This window comes from Thermobia domestica, chromosome 3 (assembly GCF_964235325.1).
Source record: "Thermobia domestica chromosome 3, izTheDome1.hap1.1, whole genome shotgun sequence".
NCBI classification, from domain to species: Eukaryota; Metazoa; Arthropoda; class Insecta; order Zygentoma; family Lepismatidae; genus Thermobia; species Thermobia domestica.
Window position 1 is genome coordinate 332,501,348 of NC_137456.1, and position 19,300 is coordinate 332,520,647.

General features: G+C 36.5%; 1 protein-coding gene across 3 annotated transcripts in view; it reads right to left on the reverse strand.

Annotated features, from left to right (window-relative positions):
* Positions 1 to 12,986, reverse strand: part of Mys45A (SDA1 domain containing protein Mys45A) — an 85,689-nt gene extending 72,703 nt beyond the window's left edge. For 2 of the 3 annotated variants that reach the window (XM_081752761.1, XM_081752759.1), the window contains exon 1: positions 12,837 to 12,986. The gene's annotated coding sequence lies outside the window, so the exon portion shown is untranslated. Of the gene's footprint in view, positions 1 to 11,443; positions 11,463 to 12,836 lie in introns of those variants that run through there. The other variant, XM_081752760.1, reaches the window with a different exon arrangement.
* Between the last annotated feature and the right edge of the window lie 6,314 nt (positions 12,987 to 19,300).

Genomic DNA, 19,300 nt, shown 5'->3' on the forward strand with positions numbered 1-19,300 from the left:
TTGTTTGTTTCCGCTACTTGCGCATAGAAAGGGAAATACATGTTTCAGAACAGTTATCAAAATAATGGCAAAAGTTTAAGCAAATACGGTGCTGGACCACTCTTTGTTGATACTAAGCTTGTATTCGCTACCAAATTGTGACATATAACTTATAAATCATTTCCAGAGTAAATTCAAACGTAACTCGTAAATGATTTCCAGAGGAATTCAGACATATAACTGGTGAGATTCAGATATACAGGGTGAGGTAGTGGATCGGGTGATTATAGAAACGTTTTACGAAAAGATGATTAAATATATTTGAGTGTAACAAGTTGGAATACAAACTAGACATGAAAATATTTATTTATTTGTGTATTTAAATCAAGGAACAGGTAGCAGTGTTGCAAAAAATAATTTTAAAAGAACAGTATTGCGTCACAAATTATTATATATATATATATATATATTTCAAAGATACAGTTTTCTTCTCTGAACTGAAATGTCACATTTACGAAAAAGTTTCAAGAATTGCCTTAGATATGCAAACAGTGATGAGTGACTTTAGCAAGAGGGTTACAGAATGTGTACAGCAGAATGGCGGTCATCTGCAAAATGTCATATTTAGGCAGTTACGTTTTCGGTGCAACATTATTCTCTTTAATGAGTAAAACAAATAAGGTGATACTCACCGCAAAAGTTATATAGTAGAGTTTTCTTCGACATGTAACAAGTAGCGCTTTCGAAAGAAACCTCTTCCTTTATCGGTTTGCTTAAAATTCAAAAATGATTTAAAACAAGAAGAAGATGGAAGCGTTAAAAAAAAAAAAAAAAAGTTAAGAAAAGTAAACAACAAATATGTCAAACAGTTAAACACATAGGAATGAGTCACTCACTGTCATTGTACACTGCTGTTCACTGTTTTGTTTTCTTTTCTTGCTTTCCTAATGGCGAAAGTATGTAGTGAAAAGATTACTTCAAATAATATTTATTTCCCTTCTATCTAAATTAAGTGTGGGTCTCTCTTTATTGATGTAATATGATTCTTTGATGTTTCGTTTCGTTGCTCCCTTTAGCCTAACCGGCATAACTATGGGACGTAAAACTCAAAAACTCGTTTCGTTGCTGATTTTGCCTTTTCAATTAAACTTGACTCCACTATGTGATGGTTACAATCTCGAAGATGCGTTGCTAGACCAGACAACTGTTGCGGGTTCCGAGACTTCCGAAGTACGAACATATTCAGCTATTCTAGTGCAAATATTCCTTCTTGTTTGGCCTTTATACACTTTATCACATTGACATTTCAACCGATAGACGCCACTGGTTTGTAGAGGGTCAGTAAAAAATGCCTTAAAATTTGTTAAGTATTAGTCTATGGATTTAGGAGGAACTTCTGAAATTTTGATGTTGTGTCTTTGCAGAATCTTCTTGATTTTTGCCGAGAAATGTGGAACCAAAGAAACACCAATCCATTTGTCAGTTGCGACATCTGTTGTTGGGTGCCAACGATCTCCTGTTGTACCTGTATCCAGGGCCGGATCCGGGATTCTCTGAGGGGGAAGGGGAGCACCAATATTAAATTTGAGTTTTTTAAATGTCTTTAGGCATTTGTGATGTGAATGAGGAATTCCTTCGAAAATGCTAAATGTCTGCTCTCGATGAATTCTTTTCCTTCAACCTTCAGAAAATTGACTTAAACTATTGATTTTGAAAAACTCAGCTCCTCACTTTACGTAGTGTATATTTACAACGAAAGGGAGGTGCACGTGCACCTTTGCACACACACCCCAAATCCGGCCATGCCTGTATGTACCATTTTAATAATAAAGATTTTTGGAAACCATTTTCCTGTCCAATTTCTAATAAATATTGTATTTCCGTATTTTGTGCCACATTGTTTTCTGTTTGGTGACTTATAATCACAAACAACTAAATGCTTTCTTGTCTCGTTTGTATTGCAACTTGCTAACTAACTAACTAACTCTATGGCCTATGGAACCCGGAGGTTCAATGCCGCGTTCACAAAAGCTCTCCACTGACTTCTATCCTTAGCTAACTGCATCCAGTTTCTACTCTGTATTCCAATCTCTGCGAGATCCATCTTAATATTGTTCTCCCATCTGCGCCTAGGTCTTCCGAATGGTCGTTTTCCGATTGGTCTTCCAGTCAAGACTTTGAAAGCGTTTCTACTTTCTTCCATTCTAGCTACATGACCTGCCCACCTAAGCCCCTAGACTTGACGACCCTAACAGTGTTGGGTAGACCGTATAAATTATGTAGTTCCTCGTTACGAAGTTTCCGCTATTCCCCATTCCCATTCCTCTTGGGTCCGAATATTCGTCGCAGAATCTTCTTCTCAAATACTTTCAGTCTATGTTCTTCCCTCAAAAAAGCGACCATGTTTCGCAGCCATACAGAACAACAGGTATGATTATCGTTTTGTATATTTTAAGCTTCAAATTCTTCGACAGAATTCGCGACGACAAAAGATTTAGAACCGAGCAGTAATACGAATTCCCTGCTTTTAGTCGACATTTAATTACTTCGTGAATATGATTTTCGTCTGTTAGTATTGATCCTAGATAAGTGAAAGTATCAACTTTATCAAAACTATTATTTAATATTTTAACGCATCAACGATTTGCAGTATTACGGTCCCGATGCACTTCCATGTATTTTGTTTTCTCTGCATTTACTTCTAAACCATGTCCCTGCAACAGTTTAATAAGATCTCTGCATTTCTTTCTATTGTTCTCCGATCATCCCCTATTAAATTTACATCATCAGCATATGCCATAACCTGGTGAATATCGTTCAACTCTAGGCCTTGGTTGCTATCTTTGATTTTCCTTATGGCGTATTCCAGCACAAAGTTAAATAATAATGGCGACAACGCATCTCCTTGTTTCAGGCTATTTTCGACGTGAAAGCTCGTGGACAAAAATTTTCCTACCCGGACTTTACTTTGGGATTCATTTAAACATATCTTAATTAATCTAATTAGCTTTCTCGGTATTCCAAGTTCTGTAAGAACGTTGTATAATGTTTCTCTCCTAACCGAGTCGTACGCCTTTCTAAAATCAATAAATAGTTGATGTACCGGGGAATTGTATTCCCTTTTTTTCGAGTATTTGGCGAATGGTAAATATTTGGTCGATAGTTGATCGATTTCGTCTAAATCCGCACTGACAATCTCCAATAATTTCATGTACGTATGGGGTCAATCTTGCTAATAGAATATTTAAAAGGATTTTATAGGATGTTGACAGACGATCAATGCCTCGATAATTATTACAGTCAGTTTTGTCGCCTTTCTTGTGAATTGGAACAATAATTGATTCTTTCCACTCTTGTGGCAATTCTTCCTTGTTCCAGATAAGGAAAATGAGTTTGTGTATCTTGTTCCACAATTTTTCGCCTCCAGCTAAAATTAACTCAGCCGGAATTTCGTCTACACCCGGAGATTTGTGTTTCTTTAATTTCTTTATAGCGGTTTCTACTTCTATTCGGTTGGGTTCTGGAATATACGGTTCTGCGGTGTGTATCTCCTTTTCTCCACGCACATTACTTTTTGGCTGCGTGTTCAGCAAATCGTCAAAGAAATCTTTCCATCTATTTAAGAGGCTATCCGTATCAGTGAGAACTGTTCCGTCAGCTTTCTTTAATATATAAGCACGAGGTTGATAGCTTTTCTTAAATTCGCTGATCCCCTTATACATGTCCCAAATATTTTTATTTTTCCTATTATCTTCGAGTTTCTTAATTTTAGCTTTCAAAAAATCGCGTTTCTTTGTTCTAAAAGTTTTGGAAGTTTCCCGCCTTATATCTGCGAAATTTTGTGTAGTTATTTCATTCGGATTTTGTAGCCAGCGTAATTTTGCCTGTTTTCTCTTCTCTGCTAGATTAAGGCATTCCTGGTCGAACCATGTTTTGTTCCTACGTATTTCCGCGTGTCCCAATTTTTCTATTGCTGAACTTTTAATGCTATCCCTAATTTCAATCTAAGTATCCTCAACGCTAGTGCACTCCCAGTCTTCTGAAACCGAGAATCTATTCGAAATTTCAATCTGATATTCCTCTCTTACCTGGCTCTCTTCTAATTTCTTTAAATTAAATCTCTCCGTTTTCGGGCATTGAATATTACCTTTATTGAACGATAACCTCTCTCGTATTATCGCTACTACCAGGTAGTGATCAGTATCACAATCAGCCCCTCTAAACGACCGGACATCAATTATGCTAGATTGCCTTCTTCTATCTACTAAAACGTGATCAATTTGATTGTGTGTTTTTCCGTCTGGTGATGTCCAAGTGTATTTATGAACGTCGCGATGTGGGAATTTTGTACTCTTCACGATTAGGTTTCTGGATGTTGCATAGTTCACGAGTCTAACACCGTTGTCATTACTTTCCTTATGCAGACTTTCGTTCCCTATAATCGGTTTGAAAATATCCTGTCGTCCTTCCTTCGCATTGAAATTCCCTAATAGAATTTTCATATGATATCGCGGGAGTTGGTCAAATATCCGTTCCACTTCTTCGTAAAAACTATCTTTTATATCGTCACCCTTATCTTCAATTGGAGCATGTACATTTAGAACAATAATATCACACAACCGTCCCTTAAAAGTAATAAAAGAAAGTCTGTCAGTGACAAATTCAACCCGTTTAATTGCTGGTAATATTCGTTTGTGACCGAAAAACCCTGTTCCTAACTGGTGATTTTTATTTCCTTCCCCGTAAAATTTCCGGAATTCACAGATCCATTTTCTTCCCACCTAACTTCCTGAACGTCCATCCTGTATTTCTCTGACCACTCGTTCCGGATTTTAACGCACCTGCCCTATAAAGACTCCTAATATTCCATGTTCCAAATATCATGTCCATTTTCTTTTGCTGAGGTCGTGCCAAGTTATCAGTCCTTGTCCGAGGCTTTTGTGAATATTTCTGAACAAGTGCTTTTTTTTTACAGGATGAGGTTGTTAGCCTTACCCAAACCCCCAAGCTGGAGGACCACTCCTAGTCAGTTGTTCGCGGCTGCTTATTCAGTATATTCGCAGCTAATCTCTATATCTAGAGGCCTTCTCCTCGATCCACAACCTGAGGACGCGCCATGCCGTGGTGACAGGAAACCACGTTACACGGAGTGCAACTTGTTACACCCAAATAAATTTCATCATTTTCACGTAAAATCGCCAGATCCACTGCCGCACCCTGCATAACTGGTAATTCATTTCCAGAGAAAAATTCAGATATCAAATACATAATTCGTGTATCATTACCAAAGGAAATTCAGACATAAAACATATTAATTATGTCTAGAGAAAATTCACACGTAACTCGTGAATCATTTCCAGAGAGACAGTGGACTAATTGATTTAATACCGGTGATACTGGAAAAAAAAAAGAAAGAAAGAAATCTTTATTATAAATCAGCTATCAGAAGAAGAGTATGAGGGTGGAAGAGAAATATGATGAAGGAATACTAGAAGAAAACTAACGCTATTCGGAAGAACCTAATCAACGAAATGTATTTTCACAGGCAACGTTAGTTTTCCGAAAACGTATATTCTGCTGTTATATGAGATTGTTCTATTTCTAGGTTCTAATTTGGAGGTTACAGCGAGAGGTACAATAATTAAATCCCATAAATCAAACTAAAAAAGAGTTTTAATACAGTTAATTTTGAATGTGAATATGTGTGTCTATTAATGAATAGTCTTATGCACTTGGTAAGCCTACCACAAACCGATTTCTCTGACACATACCTGGTAAGTTATGATGAGGATAACACTTCCGACCCTGACATAGTTCTTGTTGGTGGTGAATTATTACCTCGGAGACAGAGTATTGATGACTATTAGTCCTTTACTAGTCGTATAGTGATTATGCAGAACACCCACTGTTTCGGCGGTGTTAAACTTGACAGGAGTCGTTATGTTCCATGATGACGATAGATAACTTAGAAGGGGACGCGGTGGCTCACTGGTAGAGCGTTCACCTCCGGTGCTTGGGGTCCCTCGTTCTATCCCAGCTCGCGCCGTGTGGACTTTGTGGTGAACAAACATCGTGCTCGTGGGTTTTCTCGGGGTTCTCCCGTTTCCTCCCACTTTCTTCATTCCACCATTTCACTCATCTCTCATCATCACCGTCTCCTTTAGCCTAACCGGCATAAGCGTGGGACGTAAAACTTAAAGATTTCATTTCATTTCATTTCATAAAGACAACTTAGAAATGCTGATCCAACTCCATGAACTCCTAAACTGCATGAACTCCCAGGTCTGTCGGAACTCTTCTTTCTTGAAATTACCAAATATTTTATATCAGGATCTTTGCTGAGGTTGATAATCTGAAAGCTCGTGGACGTGACGTAAAACCACGTGCAGTAATAAAAGAATTCCGAGTCCGGGTTCCAGAACAAATTTCGAATTTAGAAAGAAAGAAGTATGTGTGTGCTAGCTTTTCGTAATGAGTTCAATTATGTAAGTAAAGCTGTCACAAGCGCATAAGACAAATTCAGATGTGATTGTATACCAGAATTAACATAGTGATCTAATTCTTCAAATGCAATTGTTTATAAGTAAACACATTTCCGTATTTTCTTATTTCATAAACTTAAAATGAGAATCAGATTTAACTTGAAAATAAAATCTAAGATTGGTACTGCCACAATACTGAGAAAAGCAATAACTTTTTGACGAAACAATTAGATAATTTTGATTGTTTTGGGGATATGTACATTTTAATGAATAGTGAACCATTCTTTACACAATGGAGCACTCAACTGCATTAGCGGTTCTGGAAGACGAAATCTGTTCTGGACTCGCAGCTTTAAAACTGACCACAGATGTTTAATAATGTTGGATGAGCGTGACACAAAATGTTTAAGTTAATCCCGATTTGTCGCAAACCACGCCTGAGCAAGTTTGACTGTATGTAATGTGCAATGTCATCAGAGCCGTAGGTATGGAAGGGCGAGCGGGGCCGTCGCCCCGGGGCGCTGATGGCAAGAGGACGCCGAACCAGGAGGAGAAAAAAAAAAAAAGTTTTACATTGCTCACTCCAGATGGTATCCTTACACAAACCTGAACAAAACAACTATCTTCAACCTTGAATCAAATATAATCGAATTAGGAAATGAAGCAACAAACAACCCTTCACGTATTCACATACATATCCTTGCTACCGCGCCTCTCCCTATGGACGCAAGCCAGCGCGGACACTCCAGCTTCCCCTTGCCCCGGCTCGTACGCAATATTTACTTGTACTGAAAACTGAGATTAGAGAGTGTTTATAGTACTTGTCGACATAACTTGATTGAGTAAGTCTTTTCACTGAAGATTCACGTCATCTGTTGCACAGTACTTCAGTAAAATATCTATTTCCACCAACGCTGCACCTTCTCACAATGTCAGAAAGCTGTATTTTGTGTTTATTACAAGATTTCGTAGTGTTATACCATTACAAGCAAGGACGCCGAGGGGGGGGGGCAACAGGCCCCGAGCGCCCAAAGCTCATGTGGGCCCCCAACTGTATTTGTGAATATACAATATTTGGCATAATTTGAGTGCAATTTGTCTTCAAATCTTCATATTATATATATATATATATATATATATATATATATATATATATATATACCTTCTGCATCTGAATGGACCCCCCCAAATTTACAGAGAAATCGGCGCTCTTGATTACAAGTGCCAGTTTACATAAAGTAGCATACTTGTTGGTAATTTTGAGTATTCATTAATGTACACAGCTGTCATTTTTTTCTTTTTTTTTAGAAGAATTATTTCCTATATGTTTCACACGTTTACACACTACGGAAACTACATCAAGACACAAGTAAATAAAACATTCAGTCACGATTGAAGTGTATGCAGATTGCACGCCAAACAAAATGGTTACAACAGAGTTACAGAAAACACACCGTAAAATTCTACGCAATTTTCTCGGCACATTCCAAGGACTTCGGTTTGAATGAGATCTACTGAGAGACCTATTCGTTAGTACAAAATTAAACGCGGAAGAAATCTCGTGGAGCTTTAGTATACAAATCCATACACAAATTCAAAAGACACACTTCTTTCTCACCGCATTCACTTTCTGTGCCTTCAGGAATCACTTTTTGTATGTGCACTTGGGATATTGGGTGCAGATTTACTTTAAGAGGTCTTCCGCAAAACACCAACCAACCTGAGCTAGCTAGCCACTAAAAGCACAAATGCCATCTTCACAAAACATAGATGAACGAGCGAATGGGATTAAAAGCACTCCAGGACTGTTGATTCCTACCTTTATCACTACTTAGCAGGGTGGATTGATTTAAATCAGTCTGATTTAAATCACGATTTTAATCAAGATTTAAATCACTTGATTTTTTTAAATAAAAATCGTTGATTTAAATCAAATTCCGAAATGAATTAATTTAAAGTGAAAGTAAGTAAAATCCCGTTTCTCTTCTGTTATTTCGATTATGGAAGATAATAATCATAATGCAATGAGACTCAAATGTATGTAAGCACAGTATGAAAACTAGTATCGTGTAGGGAACGATCAGGGAAAATCCCGTTTGAACGGGTTACGGGTGAACCCTGCTTTCTTCTCTTTGTAACACAAGGTTTTAAAATTTGTATTCCAACGGGGAAATCACCATGGACATTTAAGATGAAAACTCTTTTGTGTACACGTCTATTTGTTTGTTTCCAGATAATAGGGGCGTATTTAGAGGGGTCCGATCCCCTCTCCGAAACAAGAAAAAAAATTAGATTTTAAAATTTTGGGCGAAATTTATGTACTAAACACAAAGAAGTTCTTCGGGATCGTAATACGACAAATTTTGGATGCGTTAAAATATCGAATAATACTTTTGATAAAGTGGATACTTGACCCCATTGCAGAACATGCCGCGATCTGCGATGTGATCGCAAAAAAATTGCCGTGCCTGTGCAGGAAAAATTGTCAGAGGAAATAAAATAGCCAACAGAAAAGTATAAAAACGTGCCTGCTATATATAGATGTCTTAAATGCACGGACAACTCGCATTTGAAATGTTTTTCACGTCACATAAAGCATATTTTTAACGATCATAAGTGTTTCTTCTTCTGGAACTGATCATCTTGATTTTCTTATTTTGGAATTCCTGCAGAAAATTCCTACAGGGAATTCATGTTATGATTCAGTTCAAAATCTCTTATCGTCGCGAATTGTGTCGAGGAATTTGAAGCTTTAAAATATATAAAACGATAATTATGCCTGTTGTGCTGTATGGTTTTGAAACATGGTCGCTTACGCTGAGGGAAGAACGCAGACAAAGTAATTGAGAATAAAATCCTGAAACGAATATTCGGAACCAAAAGGAACGGAAATGAGGAATGGCGAAAACTTCATGATGAGGAACTGCATAATTTATACCATTTACCAAACATTGTTAGGGTCATCATCTTGGAGGCCCAGGTGGGCAGGACATGTAGCGAGAATGGAAGAAAGTAGGAACGCTTTCAAAGTTTTAACTGGAAGTCCAATCCGAAAACGACTATTAGGAAGCCTAGGCGCAGATGGGAGGACAATATTAAGTTGCATCTCGCAGAAATAGGAATACAAAGTAAAAACTGGATCCAGTTGACTAAGGATAGAAGTCAGTGGAGAGCTTTTGTGAACATGGCACTGAACCTCCGGGTTCCATAGGTCATAGAGTGAGTTAGTTAATTTTAGGCGAAATTTATGTACTTTATATGGATTTCGTGCCGCTAGCTAGTTCCAATTGTTTAAAAATATGCCCCTGCCAAATATCAGTGACTTTCGTGAAAAGAAAAGTATCATGTTGATATACATTGCTGTACTTTTTCCTTAATGCTTTAAGAAACATTGTTTGGGATTGAAATAGGTTAATGATTGGGAATTAATTCAAAATTTAAACCCAATACTTTCACGTAAATAACATAATTAACATTTAATACTAATTCCTAATGTTTTTTCTTCAGTTCGCGACTTGTATTATACGAAGAAAAAGATTTGATTTAAATCAAAAAAATCGATTTAAATCAAAAAAATCAACAAAAATGATTTTTTTTAAAAAAATCATGATTTTTTTCCACCCTGCTACTTAGACAAACACAAGATGGCCACTAAAAAGCACCAATACTATCTTCAAAAAACAGCCGAGCGAACGACAGCAAACGAAGGGAGCTAGAAGCCCCGCAAGGCTCGGTTGTTTCGTATCTTTATCAGAATTTAGATAATGTTTTATCTCTTGCAATATTAGGAAGTTTCTCCTCAATTTGCACTGATACTTATGCACATCACTCATTACCGCTATTACCCACAATTCCGAAATGGACATAATTAATAACCTTCCAGTGTATACGTACTACATCACCATGATTTCAATGATTCCACTTCTTAATTCCTCACTTTCGTATAACCTGATTCACCTTCAATCAGTTTATACACTGTGCATGGGTTAAATTGCTGTATCGCCAGACCAGTTTCAGAGAATTTACCAGATGAATTGGAGAATTTATTTTGGTTTGTGAGGAAGAATGAGTGAAAGTGCGGTGAGGGGAATAGTTGAAGTTAAGTAAATACTTGCTGTTGGTAGTTGTTATTGATGCTGTAAGCGATACTATATATGGAGGCGGAAGGAACTATTTGGCGGAGAAATACATTTGTTATGATTTAAGGGAAACGATGGTGTGCAAGTGGAGCGTAAATTACAAGAATGCCACGCATCATGTTTGAGTTTTATCGAGTTGTACAAAATAAGGAGTGTCACTTGTTCAAATTGTGTGAAACACAATTTGTCGTTAGTGTAGAAACTAATTCAAACTACTGGAAAGAAGATAAACATATAACCAAAGCTAATCTCATCTAACGTAATTTAGTACACTCTGCTTAATCTTTGGATGTCAATTAATGTCTCCTCCAAAGCTATGCAACACATAGACCATGTATTTTATGACATATAAAGTGTTTTTTTTCACTAGCCTCCTTTTTCGCGTATACCTACCGCCGCTGACGCGCCTGCTCAGTGGCGACGGATCTTCTCACTAACGCTCGGGCTTCCCTGTTACGATCCTACCCATACTCGGTTAGATAGCATTCGTGTTTTTAGTGTCCACCTAGCACACGTTTGTTTGTGTTTTGTGCACTAGTTTTTACGCCATACGTCCACATTGCATTTCGAACAATCATCACTACCAAGTGAGCCGAGCCAGGGTCTCAACCTAGTATTCTCGGGGTGGTCCGACAATACAGCAGCAAGACCCTGTGCATAGCTCCCTGAACGTGATTGTTTGTGTACAATGTTATACTTCATTTTTAACTTTTCTACGTACGGTACTAATTCATGCCAGACGTAAAACCACAATCTACTTCGATTGCTTACATCTATTCTAATACAATATTAGTTGTTATTGACCATAAACAATTCACAAACTACACATCTAAATGAAATTACCTTATTGGAGAATGCATGGATACCACCTTCGATTGTCATCTACATATATATCCATGTAAATACGCATCCCAGAGGTAAGTGAACACCAAACTTTTATTATTTACACACTACTTCTTCAAAATATTATTACAAATTTCTTTTATAAACTTCACAAATCTTCGAATGTATATAATAAATCTGCACCGAAAATCTTAGTTGATGAGCAAATCTCCAATTCCCTACGGACGCAGCCTCACGCAACCACACCAACTGCGCTCTGATATCACTTTAGAGTCATATTATCGATTTGTACATAATTATTTAGGCATGCGCCAGTAAAATACTACTGTTGACTGGGATGGCATTTTTGTATCTTCCCTAAATAAATCGACGGCTCTGGAGCCGGTACTATTACTTATAGTGTGCCATTGTAAACGATTACTGGGAATCAAACCTCACCTAACCTACTCACTACCAAATGAGCCAATAACAACCGGCTTAAGTTTAGAGTTGCCTCTCCAGTTTCCAACGTACAAAAATGCAGTTAAAACATTCAAAATTATTAGGTTAGGTTAGTTTAGGTTAGGGTAGATTATCTGGTAAGACTTTAGTTAAGACTAGAAGAGTGACCGGAACAGGTTCTCATATAAGCTTCAAGTATCACTTAAATTCTGTAATCCATGGTTCTCATGAAAATGTAATAGATTTTCTTCATTATTCTTATATAATTCTGTAAACCTCAATGCAGAAATATCATATTCAACGCACAGATTTCCTACCCTATACGACTACCATGCTGTTCAGTTATCGAAACCTTCCGCGTCTTGCAAATAGTACTCACTTCTACATATCTTTTCTCATATTAAACATAACTTTACTGTCAAACTTTGACACTTAAACATCACATAAGAACGCCAAATCACCATTTCTTACCCCATTTTTCCTGTAAATTTTCCTAATTTTTATAAAAAAACGGAGGGGCAACTCTAAACTTAACCCTAACAACCAAGTGATTTGAGGGAAAACTAAATAATACCCATTGACTGTACTGACATATTATTTAAAACACGAAAAGTGATGAAAGCTATTCTTTTCAATGTGACGACGGTTGGTGAAACTGTACGCACGAACATAGCGGTAAACTTTTACTTCAAGACACATCCTTGCACTAAAATGCATCTGGTAAGATATTCCTAATTCGTCTAACGCCCCGCTAAAAAATTTCAGAAAAACTGTGGTCGCTAGCTGATAGATGATTAATATTAGTACGACAGGTTACAGTGTAAATTGACGAGGGAGAAATAATTACTGAAGTTGTGTATTAAGACACGTGCGAGAGGCAATATGTTTTTCTTTCTTTTCAGGAAGAAAAAGAATATGGCTGTATAATGTTCAGTTCCTTTATAATACTTACAATTAATCCATAAAACGTATATATATGCTTTTGACTAACACTGTTGAAATTCAATATATTTTTAAATAAATATAATCCAGTATTTACATGCACTACTTAACAAATGACTACCTTTAAGCAACACAAACAATGGTACCAAGCAGGAAAGGAAGTTCCGTACATACTTTCTATCTCAAAATTCCCCTAAATATAATTTAAATTATCTAAATTTATATTCAGTTATTTTTGTCCTCTCCTATTTAGAAATTTGGCGTAAAGGAAATCTGCTGTGGGATTGAGTATAGCCCACTCCCCTCAGTGATTTTTAACGAATCAGTGATTCTAACAATTCGTATTAGTTCATAATGAACTGGAATCGTATGTTATAAAGATTTAAGATGTAAAGCTTGTGGTAAGGAAGCTTTAGTATAAGTAGTAGTAGTAGTAGCGGTAGTAGTAGTGGTAGTAGTAGTAGTAGTAGTAGTAGTAGTTAGTAGCAACAATAGTAGTAGTACTAGTAGTAGAAACGGGTTAGAAGCCCCGCAGGGGGTAGTTGGGTTCTGTTTTCGATATAAGTAGTAGTAGTAGTAGTAGTAGTAGTAGTAGTAGTGACTTCTAGTTCCGGTGAGAAAGAACTGGAGGGAGCGGCCTATACACAAGCCCTGCTGTGGATAGGAAAGAAATCATGGATCGGTTAACTGTTTAATAAATTTTAAGGTAAATTGTATCCAGAATATCAAGGTTCTATCGTTTCTTTCCATTTTCTTCATTTCATCATTATCACCTTCTCCCTTGGTCTCGGTGAATCATCGTGGGAAATTAGAACAAAACTAGCCACACGTATTTAAAAGCGACTTCAAATTGAATAATGCAGAACTTTTATGCAAGCTTTACAAGGGATATTATTGTACAGAAGTTATGAAAAAAATATATATTTCTCCAGATTATCTCCTTTCAAAATTTCTCATATCGCTCCGGTTTCAGGAGGGATATGCAGCAAAAAGAAGTTTGTTCGTGCAGCTCAATAATTTGACACTTGTCCCGTTTTTTTTTTTTTTTTTCATTCATTTAAACAACATAAATTACTGTATTACAGAACAAGTTCATATTTCCGAAGAAATTAAATGTCGACTAAAAGCAGGGAATTCGTGTTACTATTCGGTTCAAAATCTCTTGTCGTCGCGAATTCTGTCGAAGAATTTGAAGCTTAAAATATATAAAACGATAATCATGCCTATTGTTCTGTATGGTTGCGAAACATGGTCGCTTACTCTGAGGGAAGAACATAGACTGAAAGTATTTGAGAACAGGATCCTGAGAAGAATATTCGGACCCAAGAGAAACGAGAATGGGGAATGGCGGAAACTTCATAACGAGAAACTACATAGTTTATACGGTTTACCCAACATTGTTAGGGTCGTCAAGTCTAGGAAGCTTAGGTGGGCAGATCATGTAGCTAGAATGGAATAAAGTAGAAACGCTGTTAAAGTCTTGACTGGAAGACCCATAGGAAAACGACCATTAGGAAGACCTAGGCGCAGATGGGAGGATAATATTAAGATGGATCTCGCAGAGATAGGAATACAAAGTAGAAACTGGATGCAATTAGCTAAGGATAGAAGTCAGTGGAGAGCTTTTGTGAACGCGGCACTGAACCTCCGGGTTCCATAGGCCATAGAGTTAGTTAGTCTGTTGTTATTACAGAACAAAAAAAGATCAATGTGAAATGCATATACCTCCTTTTTTTGTGTATTTCGTATTGTCAAAGACCCGACCTTTTTAATAACTACTTCCGTAAAACATTTACCGCTCTTTCCCTACAACCCATCTTCCCCCCCTCTCCGACCCATCTGTACCAACACCTTATCAGACCTCTCTACCACCCCAGGTGAGGTTTCGGATCTCTTCCAGTCGCTTTCTCCACATAGATCAATTGGACCCGACAACATTGGCTCGCTCTGTCTTAAGAAAACTGTTTCAGTTATTTCAGTTTCTCTATCCGTCCTATTCAATAGATGCTTCAGAGAAGGATATTATCCCACTAACTGGAAACTAGTTCACGTGACCCCAATATATAAATCACGACTTAAAAATGAAGTATCCTCCTATAGGACAATATATCTTCTTTTTGTAATGTCTATTATTTGCAAAAAAAAAAAAAAAAAAAAAAAAAAAGTCAAAGACAGGCTACTCAAATTCACGTCGCCTTACATTCACACTTCTCAGCATGGCTTTCTACCGAAAAGCTCAAGTCTCATAAACGTAAGTACTCTTTTCTGTGCAGTTAAATGTATGAATAACAATACTCAATAGATGTCATCTATTTTGATCTCTCCAAGGAGTTTGATTCTGTCAGTCACATTCTTCTTCTCCACAAGTTTTCCAATATGTTTAATGTACATGGTAAATTTCTGTTTTTAATCACCAGTTATTTGAAGGCCGTAAACAGAAAGTTGTTCTTTCAGGGGGCGCCTTCTGACCCCCAATCTGTAATCTCGGGGGTGCCTCAGGGAAAAGTACTAGGGCCCCTACTATTTGTCCTGTATATGGACGACCTCTACTCTCACTTATCAGCTAATCCTAGTAGCCTTTTACTTTTTGCTGACGCAGGGGTGTAGCCAAGGGGGGCCAATCGGAGCCAAGCCCCCCAAATGGTTTCCTGGCCCCCAAATGACCAGCTTTTAAAACATCATAGTAAAATTATCTCGCTTCATTCATTTAAAAGTAACAAAGTTTATTGACAATTAATAATATGGTAAAATAGTATGGAGAAATATTGTTTTTCCATACCGATCGAAAAATAGTATAGCACCTCTTCCTTATACCGATCTAAAAATAGGATACTTTTTTGTGACAGCAGATTACACAATTTATTGCGATTTATATTTGACAGTTTGAAGATAAACCTTTTAACAAGGTACTACAAATACAGCCATAAAACAAACGTACTAAATTGATTTGTAAGTACAGTATATTTTTATATGCTTTAACAAGTATTTTAAAAGACATAGAGAATGGAAAATTTGGTGAGAAACAATGTTTTTATTCAATTTGGATTTCATTCGCTCTCTCTTTATTTCTACTCAGTGTAATAAAATAATTATGTTTTTCTTAGTCACGAATAATAAATAAATATTTTTGTCAGGAAACCGTAAAGAAATTAAGTGAAATTTCAAAGAAAATCAATCTTGTGTAGATAGGTTCTGTATACAAGGTCTTAAATTTAAATATAAAGTTAACCAACAAAAGTTTTGTTGCTTTTTCACCCACCACCTTCGAACATCGATATGTCACCTAACCTGGAAGATCAAAAATAGTCCCCATCAGCATCGACGACATTCTGAAAACGTTCTACAAGGCCATGGAATCCATCGCGGTATAACTTGGTGGACCGTGAAACGAAGAAAGTATCAGGTGCATTTTGGACTTTTACTAGGGATTTGAACTGGCATCCTCTAAGGTGATTGTCCAAAGAATGTACAGGTGATAATCGGGCGGTGCAATAGCCGGGAATATAGTGGTTGCAATATTTTTCCCCTCCAAGGCGGAAAATGGTGTCCTGAGTCATCCTAGCCACGTGCGACTTAGCGTTGTCCCGTAAACGAGGACCCATTTGCAATTCAGAAGTGATGGCTCCAGAGTTTTGAGTTTTTCTTGAGCACAGCTCAACTGCTGACACTACTACACAGTTGCATTGATACTCTGACCAGCTGGTAGCAGTTCCCGATGCACGATGAACCAAACACACAGAAGGACCTTCTTCTGGTACAGTGCTGGTTTCGGCTGTTTTGAAATCGGTTCATTCGATGCTAACCAATGATAACGGCGCCGTGGTGCTTCGTATAGGACACACTTTTTATCACATGTCAACGCCCTGTCCAGAAATGGCTCCGAAACAGTAAATAAACACAGGCGACTGCCGCGTTCCCTTCTGGCCCGGAGTCAAAATATGTGAGACCCATCGACTCAACTTGTAGTGCTTCACAAGTTGATGGATGTGCTGCCGAATGGTTTCTCCACTCATTGAATTGTAGTCCCAGTTCCTCTTTGTACATGTGTTGGTCTTCTGGAACGTGGTGTTTTCGGGTGTTTCGTCATCGTCCTTAAACTTGTTAAACCATCGCTGCAATGTCCGCGTCGTCACGACACCCTCACCAAACGTCTGGCATATCTTCTGTCCCGCTACAGCGGCGTTTGACCTCCATTTGAACTCGTTCAGCATACATGCACTTATGACGCTTGTAACATTACTTAATAATTAATTGAATGTATGCATCTCGTACATTTCTAAATTTCGTCACTGGGTTAGAAAAAAAACATTATCGATTATTAAAAGATAAAAAATATGTTAGTTACTGAATAAAAACAGTATATATGTTAGCAGTATATGTATTGACAAAAAAAAATATCCTTAGCGCAACGGTATCATTCTAGATTATCCAGGAACATGCAGCAGTGACACTTCCAATGATGACTCTAAGATTATAGAGAATATGATATAAACAAATTCAATTTTCTTTCTTTTTTTAAAAAATAAATTTTATTGAAGTTAACTGGATTACTGAAGTCACAATTGTTGAAACTGGGACAACATATAACATAAAAATTGAGATTCATTATATTTTTGATGTCCTGTATACATACGGTAACTCATTGTAAATTAACTTGCAATATTTTGTAACAAAGTAGTTCATGACATTTAAATTATGTACAATAAAGCTAATATTGTTTTATTATCCTCTTATTAATCTTCTTATTAAGTTGTTGACAATTGATAGGGAATACGTAACTACACTACTTACTCTGGATGTTCTTTGAATTCCTAGCATATGAATTATACTCTATGCTTGGTCCCTTATGAAAAGTTTTTTTCTTACAACTCGTGTTCTATGTGCGTAATGGCATTATTAACAACGTTCCTAGTGACAGGGTTGAAACGTAAATTCAACATTATTGTTATTCTTTTACGAATTATACAATGACCTAGTCATATTTCCAGGTACATATATTTATCTGACGACGGGGTTAATCATATTCCCTTCTTAATGAGGATTACATCTCACTATTATCAATACTACATAGTTCATTTTCTTATGCAAGTTTCTTCAATAATTATAGTATTGGACTCAGCCACAAAATTCAGCATAGTACAGACCAATAACAACATAATAATACTTAACCTAATCTAACGTTACCTACCCTAATCTAACTAACTTAATCCTATAATTGATATATTCATTAGTGTTGATAACTATGCATATATTTAAGGACCAAAGCATAGGCATCATCCAGATTGAGTACAGGGTAGCAAATGAGATATTCTTATTTGTTTATTCCCGTATTCATTTAACTGATTGCGTTATGATTATTAGCTTCCGGCTAATTACAACTGCCTAAGAGTGTTTTTATTAATTTCTTAAACGCTATCTTCAGTAGCTAATTCATATCGAAATAGAGTGGATAAATAGTTCATTTTTAACACAAATATTTACATAATCCAAAAGAAGTCATATTCCACGTCTGGTTAACTATAAATTTCAATAATAAAGATGGATCCAACATTTGAAGCAAAACAAGTTAGGACACGCCCCCCTCATAGCTTGTCTGTGTTTGTGTGACAGGACGAAGACAAATTACTTACTCATAATAATGCATTATAACTTCAATGTAATCAGAACGGATATACTGAAAGTCACTTATAAAAATAAAAATCTAATTAAGTTCATTGGGGAATAATAATCGACCAACTGAAGCAGGATTTATTATAATGTCTCCTTTATTATGTTCGAATTTAGACGATAACTTATTTGAAGTGTCAATCTCATTACCTGTGTTCTCCTTACTAGGTACGTCTAAAATGCAGTATATATTTTCTGCAACTACTTTTTATCACTTTATAGTTCTATTGTAGCTTCTTCTGCTACAAAATTTTAATTAATTTTGTTGACACTTAATTGCAAGATCCTAGCTTCTTCAAATCTTCACATCGTAACACCCCGTAAATCATCGTGCCCTCTCGGAGCAGACTAATGTTTACATCTATAAACAAATTTTAGAGTACTATTAGAGTCCCATTAATTTTAATACTTAAATTCTTTTCTCATTAAAAGAAAACTACTCTCTATATTCATTTCTAATTACACGATTCTCATTTTGTCAAATTATTTATTCTTTCCACTCACGTAGTCCATCCTGTTATCTGATTATAAACATGACTTGTTTTCGTTGAAGTTATGTACGATAAACCAAAGGGTAAGTTTCAAAATACTACAAAACTGATTCAATTTACTTTCGTAATTCATCTAAAATGTAATAAAAATTTATTATGCCCGTTATTTCTTAGAATTGTTGCTTTACTGCCGTGAATGACTAAGTTTTTACATATTAAACAGATCGGATTTAGGCCTAATACGTAATGTTTGTTTACATCCGTCACATTTAATTGTCATCATATTATACAAAATTCTATATTGTTCTACTTCGGT